This window comes from Prionailurus viverrinus, chromosome A2 (assembly GCF_022837055.1).
Source record: "Prionailurus viverrinus isolate Anna chromosome A2, UM_Priviv_1.0, whole genome shotgun sequence".
In the NCBI taxonomy this organism is placed as follows: Eukaryota; Metazoa; Chordata; class Mammalia; order Carnivora; family Felidae; genus Prionailurus; species Prionailurus viverrinus.
In genome coordinates, this window is record NC_062562.1 from 96,561,951 (window position 1) to 96,578,631 (window position 16,681).

Sequence of the window (16,681 nt, forward strand, 5' to 3'; positions counted from 1 at the left end):
GACTTGGTCTGACAGGCTAAAATGACAACAAACCCGATAGTTTATACTGTCTCTGGTTAGTCTTTCGAATCACCCTCACAGAGTAACTTGAGAGATAATTATACTTGACAAGTGGCTAAATGTGTAAATACGGTTTGTTTATTGTATTTCTATTGTTTCCGACCTCCTTCTTTGATATTTCACTTCTCTTTTCTTTGTTTTTCAGATATACAGTGTATTTCCCTTTCAGAATTAGAATATCAGTTTCTTAAAGGAAAACTGAGTTGGTAAGAGTAGAACATTTTCCCCTCAAATAGATACATTATTCTTTAGATATTCACAAGAAAACCATCCGCGAAAATTCTAAAACATCCAAGCATACAGTTTATAGTTTAGTATTTGTTAAACACGGAGGTAAATAAAATACTAGGGAACTCTAAGATACTTCACTTATATACTAAACTTTTTTTAAATGCCACTATTAAAGGATGTGCCAAAAAGTTATCTGTAGGAGGTTAGTTTTCAGTCAGGGAGGTTAGTTCAATGAACAGACACAAAGGATGGGTAAGTAGGACACGGGACAGAAACCATTTTAGCCCCTGAACCAAAATGAAGGAAAAAGTCTAAGAATGAGGTGGATAAAATGAAAACATAAGGGATGAGGGTGAACTGCCAACAGAAAAGGCCCAAGAGACTATGACCACCTCAAATCTAAGGGACAGGGCTGTGGTGGCAACTAACAGAGCATAGAGGAAACAACTGAATGTACTTTTTACAAAGCCTAGATTTTATCTTTACAGAAGCAAACTCTGGAAAGACTCCATTTGGCAGTGTGGCTCAGACCCTGTCACAGGTGAGGAGGGAGTTTGTATGACAAACAGATTTCTTCCCTACAGTCAAAATGGACGCACTGAGCACAGGGTTTGAGGCCATCAGACATTAAGATCATCAGCCCACGCCCTTCACGGGCTCCACACTCACAGTGCAAACTGTCCCACTATAATCTGGCTTTCTCACAGATAAGCATGCAGGGAAGGCAATGCCTTGGTTGGCAGATCTGAATACGCTCGAGAAGTACAGCTTTTACTGGAAAAGAGTAAATTAACATTTTGGTTCAAACTTCGGTTTCTTATGAGGCTGGCATGAGTCTGTCATCCCTGGATTCTCAATCCCTCTAGGTATACTAATAAAATTGGGCTTCCAGCCTTTAATGCCAGGCAGATCTTGGAACATGGCAACCACACCACAGAATTGGCTCCCTGTCTATGGGCAGCCAGCCATCATTCTGACAGACTCCTGAAAAGACAACAGTGGTTACCTTGACCTTGAGACATACTTTTTCTTCACACTGTAACAGAAATGTTTCTGCATTCTGACTTCTAATGCATGCAACTTATAAACTGTTAGAATAAAGACAATACCTCAGGACATATTTACAGGTTTGCTAGAACCTCTAAAGCAACCATCTCTTTGGGCAGCACATAAAGTACTTTTGAGAAGGCTAATTCTTAGCCTTAGTTTAGATTGAATTGTTTCAGTTATGAATTGCCTCATGTGATGGGAAATGCTGGAGGATGAGGACCAAATAATATAGAATCCCCTGCGGACCTTGTCAAACACCTCTTCCTTACCCTCCACTGACAATCAGCCAATTAATCAACAGTAGGTTCTTGGACACTTCTGATGCACTAACACTGGAGATATGGCAGTTAGCAAAATTGTCCCCACGTGACTGGAATCACACTCTTGAGGAACCACTGTAACTGATGAGTCTACTTCCTTGCTTGGGCATGCTGGGGTAGGAAGAAGATTGAAAATGACTCATCCCAAGTGAGATTCGACTTTTCAAGTGAATTTTGTCAACATGATTACAGAGAATTTTGTTCCTGGCTTTAACTATTCAAAACACAAATCTGTTCTAGTCATCTGATGTAAGACTAAAAAAAGCATTCATTAATAAAAAGCAGAGAAGACATAATGCCAAAATTTCTGTATATTTTAGCACTTAATACATTTATCTTCTGCCAGGCAAATGCAACTTGTTTCTAACTCAAAGAAAGATAATGGAAAAAACTGTTTACAGAAGAACAGTCTTCAATAATTCACAGCTTGATGATCTAATGAAATTACTTTAAAATGTCAAATGCCAAAATGCTGTATCAAATCTCCTTTTGCATTTCAACTCTAAGTTAACATTTTGATGGAAAAGGAATTCAACAAATAGTAACTGTTTTATGGAAGGCTCACCCACCTTTTACTAAGCCCAGTTAAGCATATTAATTATTTTTTAATACGGAACACTTCACGGATTCGTGTGTCATCCTTGCATGGTGGTCATGTCCATCTTCTTTGTATCATTCCAATTTTAGTGTATGCGTTACTCAAGTGAGCATAAATTTGGACGGATTGGCTATGGAAGAGCTCTTTTATAAAGAGGTTTTTAAAATATTTTTTATGTATACTTTTTAAAAAATATATCACCCTAACAAGTTTTAAGTGTCTACACATAAGTTAAATAATCTACTCTAAGTACATGCCAAAAAATTATCTGTGTGTATACACACACACACACACACACACACACACACACACACACATATATATGTACAGCTTTTAAAACTAGGGGTTCAGTCAGTTGTGAGATGATGATGATGAATATGACTTATCCTTAAGAATCTTAGTTGTGAGATGATGATTAATATAAAAATTCTTAAGAATAAGTCATTTCATTTTTATTTCATTTACAAGAACAATTTTTTTAAAATTTTTTTTTAACGTTTATTTATTTTTGAGACAGAGAGAGACAGAGCATGAACGGGGGAGGGGCAGAGAGAGAGGGAGACACAGAATCGGAAGCAGGCTCCAGGCTCTGAGCCATCAGCCCAGAGCCCGACGCGGGGCTCGAACTCACGGACCGCGAGATCATGACCTGCCTGAGCTGAAGTCGGACGCTTAACCGACTGAGCCACCCAGGCGCCCCAAGAACAATTTTTTTTAAAGCATAAGGCTTCTTATGCATGCCTTTAGCACATTACAAAGCCTTAATTTATTGATGAATGAGGGACACTCTCTCTGTGGCTAAGGGACTCTAGGGGTATTGATCACTTTAGATTCTTCTACTTGTTCATAAACTTAAAAAAAAAAAAAGAGGTGGGGAGGGCGTCTGGGTGGCTCAATTAAGTGCCCAACTCTTGATCTTGGCTCAGGTCATGATCTCATGGTAAGTTCGAGCCCCGTGTAGGGCTTTGCACTGTCAGTGTGGAGCCTGCTTGGGATCGTTCTTTTCCTCTCGCTCTCTCTCTACCCTTCCCCTGCTAGTGCTCTCTCTCCCTTTCAAAATAAATAAACTTAAAAAAAAAAGGGGCGCCTGGGTGGCGCAGTCGGTTAAGCGTCCGACTTCAGCCAGGTCACGATCGCGCGGTCTGTGAGTTCGAGCCCCGCGTCAGGCTCTGGGCTGATGGCTCGGAGCCTGGAGCCTGTTTCCGATTCTGTGTCTCCCTCTCTCTCTGCCCCTCCCCCGTTCATGCTCTGTCTCTCTCTGTCCCAAAAATAAATAAAAACGTTAAAAAAAAAAAATTAAAAAAAAAAAAAAAAGATTCTTCCACTTGTTCAGGTCTCTCTTAGGACAGACAATTGCTCCACTTCCTGGTCTTCGACACGTGGCTCTTCTTCCTCCACCCTCTCTACCTAATTCTAGATACTTCCTTCAGCTTTCACCTAGGACTCCCAATTTCTCCCTGCTATCTGCATATGGTCTTTTCTTGTAACAAAAGAAAATCAAAGCCATTTGCCTCATCCATGGGTCTTCCATCCCTCGTGTTTCACAGGAAAGTATCCTTCTATCCAAGGAGAGATGTCCCCCAACAAATGTGCCCTCCACACTCTGTTAAGTCCTCACATCATCAATTATTACCCCCTATCATTCTTCTCCAATCTCTCCTTTGCATCTACGAGCATATAGTTCCTTTGTATAATGACAACAAAAATGTTAAACCACTCTTACTTCAATCTGGTTGTCATTCTACCAACAACATTCCATCCCCTTAATTTTTTTAATGATAGTCTACTCTCTGTGCTACACTTTCCCATTCCTTTGTTATGCTACCTGGCTTCCCCTCTCTCTCTTCCAGCAAATCTGACTCTCAAATGGATACTGAGAATTTCCCACTACTAAATGCAGTCTCTTCAACCTCTTGACAACACCTGGGATACCTGAATGAAATGCCTCCTTCTCCTGGAAACTCTCTCCTCCCATGGCTTCCCTGAGTTCTCCCGAATACCTCTACTTCTCTGGTCTCTGCATTCTTCTCCAACCCATTTTCCCCCATCAATTCTTTTTTTTATTTTTATTTATTTTTATTTTTTTTTTAATTTTTTTTAACTTTTTTTTATTTATTTTTGAGACAGAGAGAGACAGAGCATGAACGGGGGAGGGGCAGAGAGAGAGGGAGACACAGAATCGGAAGCAGGCTCCAGGCTCCGAGCCATCAGCCCAGAGCCTGACGCGGGGCTCGAACTCACGGACCGCGAGATCGTGACCTGGCTGAAGTCGGACGCTCAACCGACTGCGTCACCCAGGCGCCCCTCCCCCATCAATTCTAAATGCAGGTAATCTCAAGGTTCCATTCACAGTCTTACTTTTTCCTTCAACATCTGGTTGCTCTTGCTCAGTCACTGACTGAACATGTGGCATCTGATTTGACAGTGACCGTAAGGATCTACTACAGACAGCAACTGTTTCTGAGGCATGATTTGAACCACCTGTGCTTCTGAAAACCGGTGTGTGTGTTAACAAGTCATTTGGCTGATGACACAAGCCCAGTTGTGTGCTCAGTTTCCACACGGGGCATTTATGAGTCGCTCCCTGAGGTGGGACACATATTATGTGCAATATGGTACTCCAAAGTGGGACTCAAAAAGATCTATGTCTCCTTCAAGACCATCACAGGTTTTCTGAACTCCTCTCTGGAGCTCGCAATTTCCTGTACTTCAATTATAACCCTGCCTTGGCTATTGCCTGAGAGTACATATAACTCAACATGTTCAAAACAGAACTCACCAGTGTCCCATCAAACCCACCCCTTCTCCTGAAGTTCTATTTCCAACAGTAGCACCACCATCTTCTCTCGCAGGCTTACAACCCCAGTTCACCTTGCTGACTCTATGTCCCTGTTCGCCTGCACAACCAACCAGCTACCCAGACTGCCAATTCTTGCACTCAGTTCTCTCCTACTTAACCTCTCCTCTTATTACAAGGAAACTATGCCAATTTGGGTCACCATTCTTTTCTCTCCCCTGCCAAAAATGGTCCTTTCCCTGGTTTGCTTGTCTCTAGATTCTATTTCAACCTGGTTTATTCTATTATTCTGACCCCACCACTTGTGCATATCTCTACTACTTCCTTTCTTCTCTTACTATGGTCAACTTAACACCTCAGACTCATCTGCCATGCATCGTATTTCCTTCATCTCCACTTGTGTGATTCTGCTCATGGTTCACCTCTTCTGTGGTGTCTAACTTTCCTACTCCCACAAGTTAAACCATTCTTCTGAAGTAGCTTAGAATTGTATCTGTGCCTCTGAATAGTCCTTATTTTATTCTTCGACTTATAGTATTTTGCATAGGCCCTTTCTCTCTTTCCTCCCACTATATCCTAAGCTCACTGAAAACAGGGACTATTTATACACATTTTGATTCCCCACTGTACATACTGCTTATAGTAAGTGCCTTGCATTCAGGAGGTGTTCAGGTAGCCTCTACTAAGTGGAAAGTCATCTAAGGCACCATTTTATGAATGTATCCCATGTCAAATAGTGCTATTCCCTGCAGGCAACATCAACTCTCGGAATGAGATCCTGGATGCCCTTAGCATCTTCGAGTGTATCCAAAAAGCATCTTCAAATCAGGCAATCCTAATAACTAATCTCTAAGTTCTAGAACAGGTCCCTGGATGAACTGGGATATGCCAAAGTCAGCCTCCCAGTCTCATCAGAATAGAGACACCACAAAAGCAAGCTTCATTACTTGTGATATTATAATATCCCCAATCTTGTGAATATATGAATTGCCATGTTAGGAAAAAGGAGGAAATTTCAAAGTCCCACTTAATTTTCCATCCAGCAGATAGGAAAGCTTCATCCTTTCATCCAGAGCCCAAGAGCTTACTAAATGGTAGACTAAAAACCTTAATAAAGCTTTCAAATGTGTTTTACACCTTTACAAACAGCAAATTTCTGGAAGCATCTAGCTTAACATGAATTATGTGAAAAACTCAGCGTTATTAGTACTATTAAAATATTTTCTTTATACTTAAGTATAAACATAGAAAAGAAAATGGGCAGAATTTTCAAAATTGGCTAACAATGACATTTTAATTTCAGCTGTAAATTTTATTTGACTCTTTTTATTTTGTTTGGAGGTGGGGACAACTTTTACTTATAACAGGAATTCCTTGCTTTCTTTAAACACTGGAAGTAAGCCTTTGTAGGAAAGGATATTTCTGAAGTTTCTAAGAAACAAACTGGTATAATTTATGCCTTCAAATTTTCTCTCATAAATAACTAAATAATCTCTTTTTTTACTATTTGAAAATAAACCAAAACGTAGAATTTTAAAACCAAAAGTCATCAAGCCTTAATCTCCTTTTTGACAATGAAGAAAATGAGGTAGGTAACAGTTAAGGTGACCTGCTTAGGATCTTTCTGTGAACTGTCCTTCCCACTGTACCATTCTACCACTGATGCAGCAAAAGTACCTCCCAAAATTAATTTCAGGAGGAAAAGCATATTACTCCTATACCTTAAAAATTATCAAGCATTCTTCAGGGAAGCTTTTAAAATTTTTGAAAAAACAGAAGAATGTATGCTTTCATGTTCTAATATACTATCAAACCTTTTGGAGGAATCCCAGCTTATTAAAAACGTGACTTAATATTCGAATATATCTTTCGGGTTAGCAGATGCCTCTCATTTTCTAAAATTGTGGGATAGATGTGGTTAGCCTTAAGAGAATTCTGTTTACTGTCCTGTCCTCCCAAAGGCAAGGCCAAAGACATGAAGTGCCCGTTTATTACCTAAGCAGCTATCACACGTTTTTTTTTTTTGTTTTTTTTTTTTTAATTTTTTTTTTTTCAACATTTATTTATTTTTGGGACAGAGAGAGACAGAGCATGAACGGGAGAGGGGCAGAGAGAGAGGGAGACACAGAATCGGAAACAGGCTCCAGGCTCTGAGCCATCAGCCCAGAGCCCGACGCGGGGCTCGAACTCACGGACCGCGAGATCGTGACCTGGCTGAAGTCGGACGCTTAACCGACTGTGCCACCCAGGCGCCCCTATCACACGTTTTTTAAAACTGTCCTACCATTCTAGTTTATGTACAAGGCTGCAGTTCCCACTGTTTAGGAGTTTATAATATATAATCATTTCCTCCATATAAAAATATGCACTGCTCTTTGCTTGCTCTCATCCCTTTAGGTGGTGAAGGATGTTGATGGTGGTGTCCACACAGCGTTATGAGTGGGGGTGTTTCAACCAGGGGAATATTCACCCTTGAGGCCAAACAACTCTTTGTTGTGGGAGGCTGCCCTGTGCATTTAGGGTGTTTAGCTGCATTTTTGGCTTCTGCCCACTAAATACCAGCAGCATCCCTCCAACTGTCAACCAAAAAAGATCTGCAGACATTGCCAAATGTCCCGAAGACAAAATCTCCCTCAGTTGAAAAACTGCTATTGAGGGAGGGGTGTTCACTCCATATATGTTCTGATACTATTTTTAAGACATACCTTTCCCATGTAACCCCATGTTAGGATGATGGGTAGTAATTAATCTTTTCAGGCTTTCTCATACCCCATAATTGTTATTACTGCCTCTGTGCATATTATTTCGATATAATATTTAAAGAAACAGAGTATCTCACACAATCCACCAAACAAGAGCATTTACTAAGCACTTGCAGTATGGTCAGCAGTATGCTAACCACTGAAGACAAATAAAAGTCGTGAGCTCTAGGGGCGCCTGGGTGGCTCAGTCGGTTGGGCGTCCGACTTCAGCTCAGGTCACGATCTCGCGGTCCGTGAGTTCGAGCCCCGCGTCGGGCTCTGGGCTGATGGCTCAGAGCCTGGAGCCTGCTTCCGATTCTGTGTCTCCCTCTCTCTCTGCCCCTCCCCCATTCATGCTGTCTCTCTCTGTCTCAAAAATAAATAAACGTTAAAAAAATCAAAAAGTCATGAGCTCTATTCACAAAGATCTTTTATTACAGCTGAGGAAAGAAGACATGACCATGTGAAATAACCACCCATACTGCAGGACAAGATAGAACACAGAGTTAAACCACAGGAAACAAACTTCTCAGAGGAGAAATGATCAATGGAAGCACTCACGTTTCCAGAAATACTCTTATGGAGCTGATGAGATCAGAGCCTAACCTTTGAAGATGGGTGCATATCAAATAGGTAAAGAGAGGAGAAGGCAGGCCATACAGGGAGCCACATGGGCAAGGCTTGCTGGGGATAGCAATGAGGCTCTGTCTGAGGGCCAAGCAAGGCAGAGTTCACTCACAAGATGGTGGAGCATGAACACGTAGAACAGATCCACATTATGCAGGGCTCTGAAAGACAGGCAGAAAAATTCAGATTTGATGTGGTTGGTAGAAATTAAAGGGCATTTTGAGTACAGAGTGATATGGGAAGAGGGCAGGATATAAACTGGAAGATGGTTAACACAAGAGAGAAAAAAGTTAAACCATATAGCTCTATGTTGACAGAACCCTAGCATAATAACAATGACAAAGAAGAGAAAAAAATGGGCACCAAGGACATTTTGAAGGAAAAGCCTGTTGGACTTGGTTAATATCAGACCACCTCAAGTAGAAGGGAAATTAACCTTCGAGGGTCAAGTCTAGAGGACTAGAAAAACAAATGAAGCCTCTGCCTATCTATGCCATCTACCATATTCATAGACTTCAGAATCACCCACTTTAATGAATCTTAAGAGTTTGTCTTGGGGCACCTGGGTGGCTCAGTCGGTAAAACGTCTGACTTCGGCTCAGCTCATGAGCTCACAGTTGGTGGGTTCGTGCCCCGCACTGGGCTCTGTGCTAATAGCTCAGAGCCTGGAGGCTGCTTCCAATTCTGTGTCTTCCTCCACTCTGCCTCTCCTCCACTTGTGCTCTGTTTCTCTTTTGCTCTCTCTCTCTCAAAAATAAACATTAAAAAAAAAAAAAAAAAGAGTTCGTCTCCACTGGTTATTTTATTTAATCCCCTCATATGGATTAAGGACAGTTTATAAACGGAGGCATTAGAAGGAAAACTGTAAAACCTGATATACCAGCCACTGTGATATATGTTAAGACAATAAAGAATAGACATGAGGCAACGCATCCATAATCTGGAAAGGGCTCTAATTGAAGGTGTCAGTTGCCTGAACTCCCTTGGGCTTTCTTCACTTGAGGATAAATATATACTCTTGGAAGAAGGGTCACTGAGCCATCCTGCTTCCTTGGTCCTTTTTTTAAAACCCTTGATTTCCCGGTAAGGATAAAATAAAACTAATGAAAATTCAATTAGAAAAAAATGTAACAACCTTTTACCTCTTGACCTTCATCATGGGTTGCAGTCCTAAGCCACACTCTTAAGGAAATATTAAATTTTCCAGTTGACTTTAGCTCCATCTACCTCAGCCATCTCATCTTGCTCCCAATTAAACAATTAAGGAAAAAACTTATCCCTCCTCTGGGGTTTCCTCTTCTCATCCATTGATGGTAAGGGAAATACGAACATCAGAGAGCTGATGATATGAATGTTAAATGTATTTTTATTTTTAATTATTATTATTATTTTTTATTTTAGAGGGAGGGGAGGAGACAGAGAGAATCTTTTTTTTTTTAAGTTTTTATTTTAATTCCAGTTAGTTAACATACAGTGTTACATTGGTTTCAAGTATACAATACAGTGATACAACTCCAACATCACTCAGTGCTCATCCCAACTGTACTCCTTAACCCCCGTCACTTGTTTAAGAGCCCCCCACATACCTCACCCCTCTATAATTAAGATTCTCTTTCTTGGTTTGTCTCTCCTTCTCTGAGAGAGAGAATCTTTTTTTTTTTTTTTTCCAACATTTATTTATTTTTTTTGGGACAGAGAGAGACAGAGCATGAACGGGGGAGGGGCAGAGAGAGGGGGACACAGAATCGGAAACAGGTTCCAGGCTCTGAGCCATCAGCCCAGAGCCTGACGCGGGGCTCGAACTCACCGACCGCGAGATCGTGACCTGGCTGAAGTCGGACGCTTAACCGCCTGCGCCACCCAGGCGCCCCACTGAGAGAGAGAATCTTAAGGAGGCTCCACGCTCAGTGTGGAGCTCAGGGCTCAATCTCACAACCCTGGAATCACGACCTGAGCCAAAATCAAGAGGTGGACACTCAGGGGCCCCTGGGTGGCTCAGTTGGTTGGACGTTCAAATTTGGTTCAGGTCATGATCTCATGGTTCGGGAGTCTTAAGGTGTCTTCTAGCCATCATGAAGCCAAGCAGCATTTCTGCTCAATTGGTTTAAAATAAAAATTCGTTTTCTGTAATGATGTTCCAACTTTTCAATCTGAAGAGCATGACTTTTCCACCAAAACGAGTAAGCTCCAGACATCACTGTGGCTAGGAACTGATTATGCTCATCCATGCTACCTACTCTTCATGAACATCTTCAGTGTTCTCAAGTTGAAACTCCTCCAACTTTCTATGACTAAAAACTACTGTTAAGTGTTGGCATACAATTTTAAACCTGTTCGGGTAACACATATATATATGGCTTTGAAACACTTAAACTTCAAAATGATTTAAGAATTATCCTAAAGCTGCGTTTTCAGGACAAACACGGTTTTTGCTTCTTCAAGACTCAGACCTTAGCTAGAACAACAAAGAATCAAATGTCAATTAATTTTCTTCACCATCTGAAACCAGGGCAAAAATCCAGTCTTTCCTAGACTGGGACTTTCTTCCCCCACACCATGCCTCAGATTCTCTGAAATATGAACTAAGAACTAGTGTTTGCATGCTGGTGTGGGGCACCACACCAAAAACCTCACACAGAACCAGTGCTGTGATGACCACCATGGGCCCTTGGAAATGGAGGTTATGAGGAAGCCCTGGGTGAAGACACACAGGAAGTAGTGAGGACAAACACTCAGAGGCAATTCCCTGGTGCAAGATAGACCACAGGCACTCCTTATAGGCTCCTAGAGTCCAGAACCCCTGTCCCAAGAAGCCAAATGTGTAAAGAATCTCACGAGGGCCCTGTTCATTTACAATAAAATCTCTTTCTGGAGCTAGCTTTGGTGGGCTTCTATTATTTCCATTCCTAACACTAAGCCTGCTGGCCGTATCATGAACTACTGCCTGGTTCTCATCTCCTGGTGGTAAAATGTCATTTAAAAATCTATCTTCTTGTAAGGAGGAGAGGAATAAAATTCTGGGGTTGGATAATGGTGATGGCTCTCCAACAGTGTGGCTGTATTTAATACCACTGAATTGTGCACTTGAAAATGGTTAAAATGGTAACTTTTATGTTATATATGTTTCACTAAAAAAAAAAAAGTTAAAAAAACACTATCTTCTTGAGAAAGGTATGATTACAATTTCCTATCTATAGAAACTTCTAATGCTCAACATTAAGTAAAACCAGAGAGTTGGAGATTTTCTCCTTACAAAATATATATAAAACATCTTTCAAACTCCCCCTAAGTTAGCAATGTATTTTGAGAATGTATCTAGGGTGTTTAAAATGCCCCTTTGAGGCACCTAGCTGGCTCAGTCAGTGGAACACATGACTCTTAATCTCGAGGTTGTGGGTTTGAACCCCACATTGGGTGTAGATTACTTAAAAATAAAATCTTAACAAAAATAAAATAAAACAAAATAAAATGCAATAAAATGTTCCTTTAAAAAAGTAAACAATTGTATGGCATGCCTGGATGGCTCCAACAGTTAAGTGTCCGACTCTGCTCAGGTCATGACTTCAAGGTTCATGAGTTGGAGTCCTGCACCTAGCTCTCTGCTATCACCTTTCTTTTCTTTTCATCATGAAGTCTGCTTCGGATCCTCTGTCTCCCTCTCTCCGCCCTTCCCCTGCATGCACAGGCATGCGCACTCTCTCTCAAAAATAAATAAACATTTTTTTTTAATTATGTAAAAAAAGTAATGCTATTAATGAAAACCAACAGTAACTTTAAAACATGTGGAACTTGGGGCGCCTGGGTGGCTTGGTCGGTTAAGCATCCGACTTCAGCTCAGGTCATGATCTCGTGATTCATGAGTTCGGGCCCCACGTCAGGCTCAATGCTGACAGCTTGGAGCCTGGAGCTTGCTTCCAGATGGTGTCTCCCTCTCTCTCTGCCCCTACCCTGTTCATGCTCTGTGTCTCAAAAATAAATAAATGTTAAAAAAAAAATGTGGAACAGACCAAAAACTCTTATTTGCATGTCAAGTATAACAACTTTTTTATCTCCATTTTTCTACAATAAGACCAAAACCTGATGAGCACAAGATGAATTTACCTTATGTTTCCCACATGAAAAGAACAAACAAATCTATGTTTGTTGATGTTTGGGGTAACAGGTCAACAATTTAAGATAAACCATACTGAAGTTATAGTTTTTACCAATTTTGGATCCAAACTCATTTTAATTCTTTCTTACTCTCTTGCAGTTTTAGGTGGGGTTTTTTTCCTTCTTCTATTTTCTCCTTTAACTTCATTTTTTTCTTTCTGTCTTTTCTAGGGTTACTCTCTCAGAACCAGGAGTTCTTTGCCATACTAATTTTGACCTCATGATATTTTAAAACTTTAAAAAATAATTTCTTTAATTTGGTCATTTCTGATTTTTTTTGGTCATTCTCTACTTTATTTACATCTATACATTTAGAACTTTCTTCTTCTTATACATTTGTCTTCTCAGTTTTCATTACTTTATTCTCGATCAAACTCCCTGCCTGCCCTTCACTACTAGCATCTCAACCTCTCAACCTTTCCCTCCATAATCTCTAAATTTAAAAAGCAAAATTTTATACCTAACCAAAACATAATACAATAGATTTTGTTTCTTTAAAAGACATGACTGAAGGCCTTCTCTCCTCTAGCATGGATAGCCAAATCATATAACCAAGCTAACATTTTGTCAACTATAATTCTCTAAATAGCAGGAATAGTCAGTGTTCATCATAACTGTAGTTCAGAAGGATTACAGTAAAGTATAAATCTTGAAATATTTTCTCAATAATCACTAAAGTATTAAATTATGAGTTTTTATGTTATGAGTTTTAATGTTAGGTGTATTTGTCATATCCGAATTCTTTGAAAATGGGTCTTAATGGTCAGAAGAGATAACTTTCTATTAACTAGGTTTCCTTATTAACTGGAGTGCTTGATTGCTCAATTATGCAAGTTAACAAAAAGACTTCCCTACAAATGTCAAACAATTACAAAAGTTAGAAATCTCATATGGTATTTTTCTTTTTCCGCGATAAGTACAATTTCTTGCCATACCTCAATATACAGAGTGCTCACTAAATCAGATGAGGAGAAATGCAGAAAGAATCAAAATGTCAGTTTTTGTATTGTTGTGGGCAGCACCAGAAACTTGGGAGTCTTAAGCATATGCTATCAATTCTCAGATTTCTATAGCAGCATCTCAGAGAACACCCAAGAAAAGAAGGGCTTTCATTTGTTTTTGCCTGTACTGGTCATAATTTTCATACTCTTTGTAATGATTTGTGATGCTTTTGAATGCTCTGTTCCCTAATGTTGAGCTGACCAAATAGTCTGGTAGAAATGTATACAGACATGTCTGAAACAAATGATCCACATTAAGTACCTTCTAGAAAGTAAATGCTCTTTAAAATAATTTACTACTGATTGGACAGGTGTTCTGTCTGGCAAACACTGGGTTTGTAAATTCTGTTTATTTTCTCCTATTATTTGCTTTTTATTTTAATCATCTATGGAGTGAAATTCCATGTTCAACTTTCCAAATGGTCTGAATCTCTCTGAAAATGTTATGCTTTGGAATGAAGCTCTTCATGTAATTTCTCAAGTATTTTGAGGTTGGGTGGTTAGATGAACAACCAGAACATAATCCATTTTCAGCTGGTAGGATAGTCAAATAAACAAAAATATGTTTCTGAATGAAAGACATTCAAAGGAATACATATTACTGCATATTTTGAGTATGATTATGTAACAAAACGCCACTTCAAAGCTAACTTTTCATTTGGATTACATGTGCAAAAAGGTCAGGGCTATGTTTTCTGTAGGAATTTTTACTTTTGCTTACTTGGAAGCAGTGAAGTTCTTGCTATTTAGGGGCCTCTGTAAAGATAAAAACACATAAAGAAACATTTAATAATAAATATCTGTGTTTTAAACACAGAATTATTTTTACTCTAAGTATCTCTTCACTGTAAACTACACTTTTAAGACTGTCTTTAATAAAAATATATTTCAACAGAAACTTGATGTTTGGATAATCTATACAATAACTTTAAAACTGTTTCATAAATTTTTAAATAAATCGGCTGTCGACATGGATGAACTCTCAACCATGTCCTGTAATTAATGTTATAACAGCCCAGGAAAACAGGTAAAAAAAATTCCAAGGTTTTCTAAATTTTTCTAGGCTTTCTGAAATGTTTCATCTCCAGATGTCTCAATACTTACAAGTTTTGAGTCTAACAATTTTGGCTAGTTCTAAATATAAAACTAATTAATAAATACAATTTGGTTTCATTCACACAGAACAGGCCAGGCCGCCTGTCCTGGACTATTTGTTAGGTGATGAGGGTCCCCATGAACAGATCCATGATTTCCCTCCCGCCCACCCTCACTAGGCCTCTTAGGTCGCCCTTAAGCCTTTCCTAAAATCAAAGAAGCAAATACACTGCAAGTGTAGTTTGAACTTCATTTCCTTCCACTCCTTCCCCAGCCATTAGACTGCACAGAAACAACACAAAGACCAAATGCATTATATAACAGGACTGCCATTGAGTTGAAAGGTAAGGATATATTTATTTATACTCCAGAGTAGCTTTGGATCTTCTAATCTTAAGAACAAAACGCATGTGGTCCAACACAGAACATAATGGCTGAGACCTAGTACCATTAATTAATTCGCAACAGAAAGGAAAAGAATGATTCCTGACCTCAAATTTTTGATGATGAGGAAACCAAAGGTTCCTTGAAACCCTCAGTTTGGACTAAGGTCATTGGATATTATTAGCCCTAGCAGGGCTACAAAGAGAAACCAGGAAGTGCTGAGTCATCAAGAGCATAAGTGACGTCCTCGTCAGCACTTCTGGTGCCAGGTTCAGAGGTGAGTGTACTTCCTTTGACCTGCCACTCTTCCTTTCCTCACTGGTCCAGCATAGGCAATGGAGAACGGACTGCTACCAAGCTGAGGACCAGCACGAACCCTAACAAATAACTCTATTTCAGTTCCAATTCCATGAGCACAGTCTCTACATATGACTATTAAAACAAATTGTTAAAATTTTTTAATTAAATTAAAAAATATATGACACTTAATATCTGCCAAATGAAGCGATTATACCACTAGTTTCTGGTAATAGAAGACAGTTTCCACCTCAAATAATCAGTATGCCTTTGCCAGCATGCAGTTTATGTGCATTTAATTCCTAAACAGGCATTATCAAAATAGTCCTATCCAAATTATCTTTGCATGACTAAAATACTTACAGTACTAGATAGAAAACCCTATGATGGGGGAAATAACACCTGGAGTCAAGGTGACCTTGAACTGGTCATTTACATTTTCTGTGTCTGTTTCATTACCCATAAAATAGGAATAACAAGTCCTCCCAGCTGTGAGAATAATTACATTAATAGCACCTAAGTAGATAACTGCCATGCAAAAAGGAATGACACATTCATTATTTAAAAACAACACAAAACCAAACTCTGGTCTCAGGCTCTAATGCACTTCATTGGACACTTTCAATAATTTCGCTGGATTTTAATGTTTATGTTGTCACCAGATTAGATCCACACAAGAAGAAAATCTCAGAACACTAATAGTAGTACACGGACAGTTCAACAGTATTGGGCTATGTAAAAGTGTATTTTTAAAAAGGCAATTACATATGAGAAACATCACAATACTTTATTGAAGAAAGAGAAAGTTTGAAGTGACATCAATAATTAGTACTCAGCATTTCTCTGCAGAATCCCTACAGGTCTCTAAAAACCTATTCAGATTAAATAAACATTTCCACGGGGTGCCTGGGTGGCTCAGTTGGTTAAGCATCCGACTTCGGCTCAGGTCCTGATCTCACGGTTTGTGAATTCAAGCCCTGCATCAAGCTCTGTGCCGACGGCTCAGAGCCTGGAGCCTGCTTCGGATTCTGTGTCTCCTTCTCTCTCTGCCCCTCCCCCAACTTGTGCTCTGTCTCTCTCTGTCTCTCAAAACTAAATAAATGTAAAAAAAATTTGTTTAAATCAACTTTTCCTCAATCACTGGCAATTAATTTTTAAAATCATCTAATATTAAAATTTTGGTAACTGAAAAAAACAAAAACAGCAAGCATTACTGTTTGTAATATTTTATTTCATTGTAATAAATTCTTCAGTTATGTTATGGAACAAATAAGCATTGTGAGCTAGCCAGGGATTCAAGTACATTTACCAAGTTGTACCTACTAGAA

General features: G+C 39.4%; 1 protein-coding gene and 1 non-coding gene across 5 annotated transcripts in view; both read right to left on the reverse strand.

Annotated features, from left to right (window-relative positions):
• Nucleotides 1-16,681, reverse strand: part of CDK6 (cyclin dependent kinase 6) — a 260,707-nt gene that overhangs the window by 214,832 nt on the left and 29,194 nt on the right. The gene's annotated exons all lie outside the window — the stretch shown is intronic.
• LOC125161369 (U6 spliceosomal RNA) lies at nucleotides 2,266-2,370 on the reverse strand. The gene has a single exon (XR_007150581.1). It is a non-coding gene; the product is annotated as a U6 spliceosomal RNA (small nuclear RNA).